The sequence below is a fragment of the Vidua chalybeata genome, chromosome 3, assembly GCF_026979565.1.
Source record: "Vidua chalybeata isolate OUT-0048 chromosome 3, bVidCha1 merged haplotype, whole genome shotgun sequence".
Classification (NCBI taxonomy): Eukaryota; Metazoa; Chordata; class Aves; order Passeriformes; family Viduidae; genus Vidua; species Vidua chalybeata.
The window spans coordinates 1,164,623-1,173,098 of NC_071532.1; the positions used below are offsets into that span (position 1 = coordinate 1,164,623).

An 8,476-nucleotide genomic window follows, 5' to 3' on the forward strand; every position below is an offset into this window, starting at 1 on the left:
TCCTCTTGAATTAAGAAGCCCAGAAGATTTACTGGGGCATAGACTTGTTCAACAAGTTCATTTGCCAATCTCCTACTCTCAAAAGCTCTTTTTTCTGAATGAAAATATGATCATTTTTCCTGGAGCACCAGTCAGACAATTGCTGTCTCTGGGGGAGAGGCAAGGACAGACTTGTCCTGAGTGGAAGCTGGCTCCAGCAATGGCAAGGCCCTCCTAACAGAGTGCACACCCCAGTACCTGAGCCAGGTGGGCTGGCACAGGCCCTGGCAGCAAGTGCCACTGACAGCCCCACGCACTTCAAAGGGAGCCGCGGTCTAGCCAAGAACAAAAGGTGATTAGGCCAGAGAGAAAAACTGACCAAAACGAAAGTTTACTAGGCTGGAGACAAGGCTAAACCAGATATTTAAAGACTCTATCCAGGTGAGAAACTGCCGGGGCTTACCCCCAGATTGGGGTGACCCCGAGAGGTGGAAAAGTCTCTCCTCCAACCCAGGCCTTCAAAGAAAGACTCAGCAGTCTTCAGTTGTCTGGTCTCAAGGTAGTTTATTGTATGTTATCTAAAAGATTTTCTTCCTGAATTGCTGTGGTTCTTTCAGCCTTTCTTCTGACACCCTCTCACTGCCCAGGGGCTGGTGCCATCTTTTATATCACACATTATGTGTTAAATGTTTATGGTTTTTTTCCCCCAATGCCTATCACCTATATTGAACAGTGGCTTTCTACTCTAAACCAATCTGTGAGTGCCAACATCACCAAGAACATGGGGAATAGGAAGGAGAAAGAAGGAGGACAGGGCATGCCCAAATCCCTCCATCTTAGAACTTCTGACCCCCATGTACAAAACTCAGACCCCTCTGTACAAGGCCTAAAACCCCCCTGTACAGCACTCAAAAATCCTTCCTTTCACTTTGTGACTTCTTCTATTAGATTATAATATATATATAGTATATCTATCTATATCTATGTATATATCTATAGATAGATAGATAGATAGATAGATATTATAATATCTAGACTTTTGTGATTTCTTGTTCTTCCTGAAAGGTTGGTGAATTGTTCCATGGATCAGATTCAAAGCCACAGGGGTTTCCAGCTGCATGCCAGGGTCTCAAATGCTTCTGACCTGGGCCTGGAACATCCAAGAGTGTCTGAGGGACATTCTGGGTTCCTACAAGAAACTACCTAGAGCCTGCAGCTAGAGGGAAAAACAAGCACTAACAGTCCAGTGACACAGCTGAGGAAAGGAGCAGGTCCCAAACCTGGACTGAACAGGAGCTCTGGGGCAGTAAGTGTGGGTGGAAGTGCCAGGTGAAGCCAGTCAGGGCCAAAAAGCCAAGCCATGTCCTGATGGTGTCTTTCTTTCCTGGATTCAAGTGCATAATAATCACCCCAATGGGCTCAAACCAATTTAGCACATTAAAAGAATGTATCTCATTAATTTCACTCTCACTGTTCCAATGCCACCTAAAAAAAGTGATCCTACCACAAAATATGGTGGATATAAATGGCTTCTGGTGATAAACTTGCTCCAACTAGGTTATATTCATTTTATATGTTTGCTTCTTGCAAATATGAGGTGGGTGAAAGTTTTTTCTGCCAGGAAAATTTCAAGTAAGAATATTTCATTGTACTACCCAAAAAGTTGGAAAAAATATTTTAAAGAAAAATGAAATAGAGCAAGAAAGTATTCTGCTTAAGCTGTTAACTAGATGCATATAAAAAAGCCCCCAAATTTCACAGCCATTTTTTCAGAAAGGTCTGAGTTGGTCCATAACGAATTAGAGATGTAAATAAGAATGTTTCTTAATTGTCCTACCAACATTTAACTGATGAATGCTCTCACTCAATTTGATCTATGGCATGTACAAAAATGACAGAAAATTCTTAGTTCTTTACTTACGTAAGGACATCTAACACTATTGATGGAAGAACCAGGTCACTTCTTCCAATAAAATTAACAGAAAACTTACAGGAGTGAAGGAAAATACTAATCTTCCAAACCTGTTGGCAGAAAGCAGTTCTTCCCAGTTGTTATTTGAGCTCAAAATCTAAAATAATGTTGATGGTCTTTTTGTGCAGGCCCTAAGAGAGATAAGTAAGGACACTCCCTACTATCTGGGAGTTATATAATTTTCAAAATGTTCCAGTGGTGCCAATAGTCTGACAACACTTCTAGCTAGTATACCAAGAATGATATTTGTAACCAATACAAAGTATTTATTGATACACCTTCTCACTGGGGAAAGAGCAGAACTGCTCACAAAAGCTAAGCTGTGGTTAGAGGTGATTAAGTTAACAGGAAAAGAGAATATATTAAAAAACAGTTTAGGTTGAGTTTTTCTACTGAGATAGGTCCCTAGAATCTCACTGAAATGAAGTAGAAGTTTAGTCTATAACTAGCTAATGCTCAAATTGCTGCTTTTCTAAGTTGCAATGAAGCAAATATCTTAGTTAGCTTCCAAAAATCTAGAAGCACTATGGCACTAACATGGAAATAGCCAAGAAGAACTGTAGGAATAAAGCAAATCAAAATTCAGCTTTGTGCTACTGTAAGCTCAAAAGAGTGGTTTACAATGCTTGTATTGACTTTTCTATCTTTCCTTAATAGTGTTGTCAAACTCTGGGAGCCATCACAACAGTGCTGCAGAAATTACCAGCCCAGATTTCATGTGTAAAGTGTTCCACTGTATTATGCTCCAATCATTCTATTATTTGCTTGCCAAACTTTCTGGTAAAATTTCTTTACTTCTTTGCAGCTATTTGGACTTTTGTCATAGACTTCTTGATTCGTCTGTTTAATATAAAAGAATTTTGCCCAGTAAGTTCAAAATTTCTTGGTAGAATGTCTGATGACTAACAAAAAAAACAACAAACAAACAAAATTAAAACTTGACACAAACACACACACACCGTTGTTAGTTTTTCTGATTTTTTTTTGGTTGTTATTTTACTTCAAAGAGGCAGAAATTTAGAATAACTCTTACAGCTAGCCTAGCCTTTTTTTTTTTCTCCTTTCTGCCTAAAATGTTTACTTGCTAGCCCAACTAGGTGTCACTTCAGTTTAATGGCCAATACACCTGAACAGAGTGTATTGTAACTAAGCTGAGCTTCTCTCCTTCCTTCAGATGCTCTTCAGTTCCACAGCACGTTTTTCACTTAAGCCTTCTGCCTCATAAATTAGCCCTATTTTGGCAGGCTAGAGATTCAGAAATAGGAAAAAATAGCAGCCAAGACAATATCAGGACAGTCATCCTAATGTATTTTATGTATTCTTAATGAGAAAAAAAAAACTTTAAAGAAATGAAAATAAATAATTTGTTGGGGGAAGGAGTTGAGGACAAAGCAGAGAATGTTTTGCTTAAAAATCAACTTGTATAACTTTAGGAAGAGACTTTATTAATAAGTGACAGCATAAAGAGGGGAAGACTGAGGCTTTATCAAGAAGAACCAGGTAAGTCTCCCCTGTCATTTTGAATGGAGGGTGGAGGGGAAATCTGTGATGAAGAAAGTGTCAAAATGCCACAGACTCCTCCCCAAAACTAAGAGACCACCAACACAAATTATCTATACCTGGTCCAATAAGACATTATGGCCTTATCTGGTCTTCTTCCCAATTTGGACATGAAAGAAAGCCCTCACACTGCAGGTCACAGAGTAAACCCAGTGGTATTATTACCCCTCGTTGTAATATCTGCAGCTCTTTCCACTGTCAGCAAAGCTTTGGCAGAAACCAGAGCAGAAATAGCTCTGCTCCCCTCCTGGCAGCTCCAGCTGTAAGGAATGGGCACTCTGGGAATCAAGGTTGCTTGGAGATGCTCTCACTGCCAGGAAGATTACAGAGATATGCTAAGTAAGCGCTGGAAACACACACCAAGATTAACCTCCCAACCCCACACAGTGGCTTTATTGCTGTGTTGTCTGATAGAGGCCAAGAAGGGGATGCAGAGGATTGCCCTCCTTTTCATCTTCCATGGAAAACGTGGGCTCCTTTCCCAGCAGAAAGCAAAGAGCCAGCACTCTCTGGATGCACCACTCCCTAAAAATGTTGTCGTATAAAGCAGGGGCCTTGTGAGAAAGGGTGCAGAACCTCAGTGATCAGCTGAAGCAAGCCTTGTATGGAGTAAAAATCTCTGAGTCTGCATCTTGAAATGCCTAAAACAGTTCTGGGGAACAACATAGGGAAGAGTGACTGCTGCTGACAGGGGAGACATCCTGGATTCTTGGTGCCCTTTCAGTCCACAGCCCAGTGCCACGGTGGTGTGGGGAATGGGGAACTGGTGAGGACAGACTTCACCACCAGTGCAGCCACCATGGTCCTTCCCCAGGTCTTTGAGCAGGAATGGGGACAAAGGAGACACGGCAGAGATGTGCTGGAGGAACAGCAATATTGCTCCTCCAACTATATCCAGCTATTCAGCTAATTCCCTTTAGCTGATCTGACAGAAGATTATAACCACAGGAGGTTTTGGTAATTATCTGAAACACCCTTTAGAAGCACATAAACATTAGGGATTAGTTAAGCTGCCTCATAGAAAGGTGCAACCAGTAAAAATATCAGTCCAAGTGGGCCATTATTAGTGTCTAAAGCCATGTTGGGCTATTGAATTTTGAACTGGGCCTTGAAAATCCTAGTTAGGCATTCTTGGGATTCAAATAAAGGCTTAGACTGGAGAATTGAAAAGAAGGCAGTAAGCTAATCAAATTTGGGAGTTATTTAAAGCCTGGGAAATGAAACATTAAATATGTTTCAGGAAAAGAATAATAATAAGAGCTTGGCAAATTGAAAAAATTAGACTGGCGTCAATTATGTAGTTGAATAAAGATATATACAGACACTTAAATAGAGACAAATAATGAGTTCTGAAGAAACAGTAGAAAATAGAGGATAACTATCTCAATGCCAATATCTTGGATAACAGATTATACTTCAAAACAGGCAACAAGAAAGCAAATGGAGATTTGAATTACATTATTAGGAGCATTATGTGTAAAATTAGTATACTTCCCTTTATTATACACTGTTAAGGGCACTGCTAAACCTCAACTCTTCTGTCTCAGTTCAAAAAGAGAACAAATTTGAGAGTTCATAATCTTGAATGGCAGAGAGTGATTAAAGTTAGGAAAGGGAAACTGATAAAGAGCATGCTTGGAGTCAAGAAAAGGTAACTGAGGGAAGAATAAATTCTCAAGAAATAACAATAAGGATGTCATGAAAAGACAGGCTTCAATTATTCTGACTTCTGAGAGAGGACAAGAGAAAATAAAATGTGCTTAACTTAAATTGCAAGATGAATATTCTGTTTAAACATTAGGGAAGGCAATTCTCAAATGCTAAAAAGTTAGCACAGTGCTAGATATTATTGTAAAAAGGTCATATATCTACCCAGAGACTTAGAAAAGAATATAAATATCAAACAAATGCTATGTGGGCATTCTCACATGAGGCTGTTGTTACATGAACCTTGCTATAAGATTCTAAATGAAAGAGGAAGGTATGTCTTGTTCTTAGAAGAATGAGTAATTAATCATTTAATGAGGTAACTTTTTAAGCAAAATCTAAGAATAGTAAGACATTCTCTCAATAACATGATTCATTCAGAAACAATTTTAGAATTAGTCTGGGTGAATGTTATATAGATTTTGATTTGATCAACAATTCATGATTGGGGTACACTGTGTTCTAGTCATCTTAGAGAGTTGGTAAGGCAAATCTTGTGAAGGTTATGAATTTGATACAGAAATACCTAAGTAAGCAATTTCATAACATGAGACAGATTTGAATCCAAGTGTAATTTACATATTTTTCAATTGTTCTGGAAAAAAAAAAAGAATTATTATGAACTCTATTTATTTTAAGGGTGATCACATGGTCATTAGTAACTACACATATAATTTCTGAAGGATATGTATTTTTTATTTTGACATAAATTATAGCAGTCTTTACTCCCAAAGCACCCTTTTTAAAGAACATTTTCCAGGCAAGCAGATCGTAGATCCCTGGCCATAATTAACAAGTAAGCCTGCATGATTTCTTGAGAATTTAAAAAACAATATTATTTGCTTTTGACTTTAACAAATAGAAAAGCTCATTTTCCCTGACATTTAGACAACTCTCCCTTCATAGCACCTTGCTTTCCTCCCTCCAAAACAGGCTATTTCAGGTGTTTTAAACCTTGAATTCTATGTAGTGTTTGAAATGCAGAATACCATTCCTGAGTGCATTTCTACAGGAAAAACATGCATAAAGCAGTAGGGCGATGAGAGGGTCTATGAAGGAAGGTGAACCAGACCCAGTGTAGGAAAGTTATGATCTGACATCACTTTGTAGGATATTTTTCTCTATAGTAAGGCACTGTTCTCTAATTTGAAATGGAATAGTAATTTAAATCAATACACTACTCAGTTGTGCCTTTTAATTTTGACTAAAAGCCTCAGCAAATTCTCAGAATTCCAGACAATCTTATCCAGAAATGGAATTTAGAAATCCTAAAAACAACCAGTTTTAATATCCAAAAAAGTATGCAGGGGGAAAAATTTATCCATGAAATCCCTCTCAGTAAAAATCACTGCAAGCAGAGAATCCTAATCTAATCACCCACAACTGTCTAGGAATTGTTTTTACTGTAAGACTGAAAAAGAGGAATCTCATGAATAATTTCAGCGACCATTTATGATTCAGCAGATGCACTGTGCAGCTCATGTACCACAGCTGCACACAACCTCCACAAGCTTGAAGCCCAGTTCATGCTTGGATTCTGCAAGGAGGAATGAAGAATTCTGTGTGGTAAGGTTTTACAGTTTCAATACCTAGTTGTCCATATATTTTACCAGGCTTAGAAATCTATCAGGCAGGAAAGCAGAGCAGAAAATAAGGACGTGTGTCACACACCAGCTATTTAATAATGTACTTTATCCTACTAAGTGCATATTCTAAAGATAGTGACATGCCAGAAATACAGGAATCATTCTCTCAGCACTTTTTTCCTAATCTTTAATCTTTCCTCAGTGGAAGTGAAAACACTGCCAATTTTTTGTGCAGATTCATAAAGGATGAGGATTAGCAAAGTGTCAGTTAAGAAGGTTATACTGTACTCTGTGAGATGATGTGAAATCAGAAAGGATCATGCTTTGCATAGTTGCAAAATGGCTTAGGCCACAATCACCCAGATGCCTTTTAAAAGACCAATCATAAACCCAGAAATTATTTTCTGTTGTTTCAAAATTATGACTTCTACATAATAATATGTGTCTTCACTGTTTAGATTATTGTTTTTTCCCTCAACTGTGAAAATGCTTAACTGAAATTCTGGTTTAAGCATTCATATCAATATTAATAATCTTAAAAAAATAGGTAAATATTCAAAAGCAATAGACTGCCACCCTAGATATTGAAGTTCAATTTGCCTATTATTACTTAAACAACTTTAGGGGAGGCAAGTACCCATTTATTATTGAAGAGCATATTGACCCCATATACTCTGCAGCTGAGATCAAGGGCATTTTTGCATTTAGTCAGAAATTGTTACTCTTAGAAAATTTTTACAAGGTTTTAGTAGGTTTTTTTTGCAAACTAAGACATGGTGAACAGCAGATAAAATAGACAGTTGTATGAGCTTCAGGTACAAGTCTTATGAAACATTTAAGTGCCAGCAAAAGTACACAATGTGAGGACCAAACGAGGTAAAATACTCAGAACAAGTTAGGGAGTTGAAGAAGACTCACAGAACTATTAACTATATCCTTTAACTTGTTGGTGGAATCAAAGATTTAATTCATCTTGTGTAAATTTGAATTGGTTTAGTCATCAAAGAGGCACATTTCTCTTTAACATCTCAAGCTGCCTTGTCTTAATTTACTACAGGAAATAAAGAACTTCTGATGAACACATCTGTTGTACCTGCCAGACTAATTTAGGCAGCATTTCATACCATGGAACTCCCAGACCCAGCCAAGCTTTGCTGAAATGTAACAGAGAATCTGTAAAGATGACAAGTTGCCAAGAGCATGATTTCTTCTTTGTCCAGAAGCTGACAAATTTGTTTCTGTCTCCGCCATGGAATGACATTGTCTCAGGTCAGAGGGGATGGAGAGGAGACTTTGCTTCTGCATGAGGTCTCACCTGGTCATAGGTGTATGAATTACACCTCTAGTAAGCACAGTGGCCAAAAGTAAACTGGAAATATCGTGTCTGTGTGTTTGGGTGTGTGTTTGTGTTTGTATTTGTAGGAGCAGGAGCTGAGGAAGAACAGCTTTTTTTCATGAATCTGAGTCATTCAAGCAAACACCTTTTTCATTCAAAATTCTTCACCCAAAAAGTTTGGGAAAAAAAAATTCTAAGATATTTAGGAAATAAACACTCATAAGGTAAAAATACAAGTTAAGACATTATTAAACAGCAGAGTGCAGGAATAACACAGTACTGGGAGGGCATTTTGTAATTTTTTCTTGCTTCATGACCATCTAAGAAAGGTGGTTG

General features: G+C 38.0%; 1 long non-coding RNA gene across 1 annotated transcript; it reads left to right on the plus strand.

The window, feature by feature from the left end:
* The first annotated feature begins 297 nt into the window (after positions 1-297).
* Positions 298-8,156, plus strand: LOC128786389 (uncharacterized). Its single transcript, XR_008430270.1, has 3 exons — positions 298-420; positions 6,683-6,784; positions 7,862-8,156. It is a non-coding gene; the product is annotated as an uncharacterized LOC128786389 (long non-coding RNA).
* The last annotated feature ends 320 nt before the right edge of the window (positions 8,157-8,476 follow it).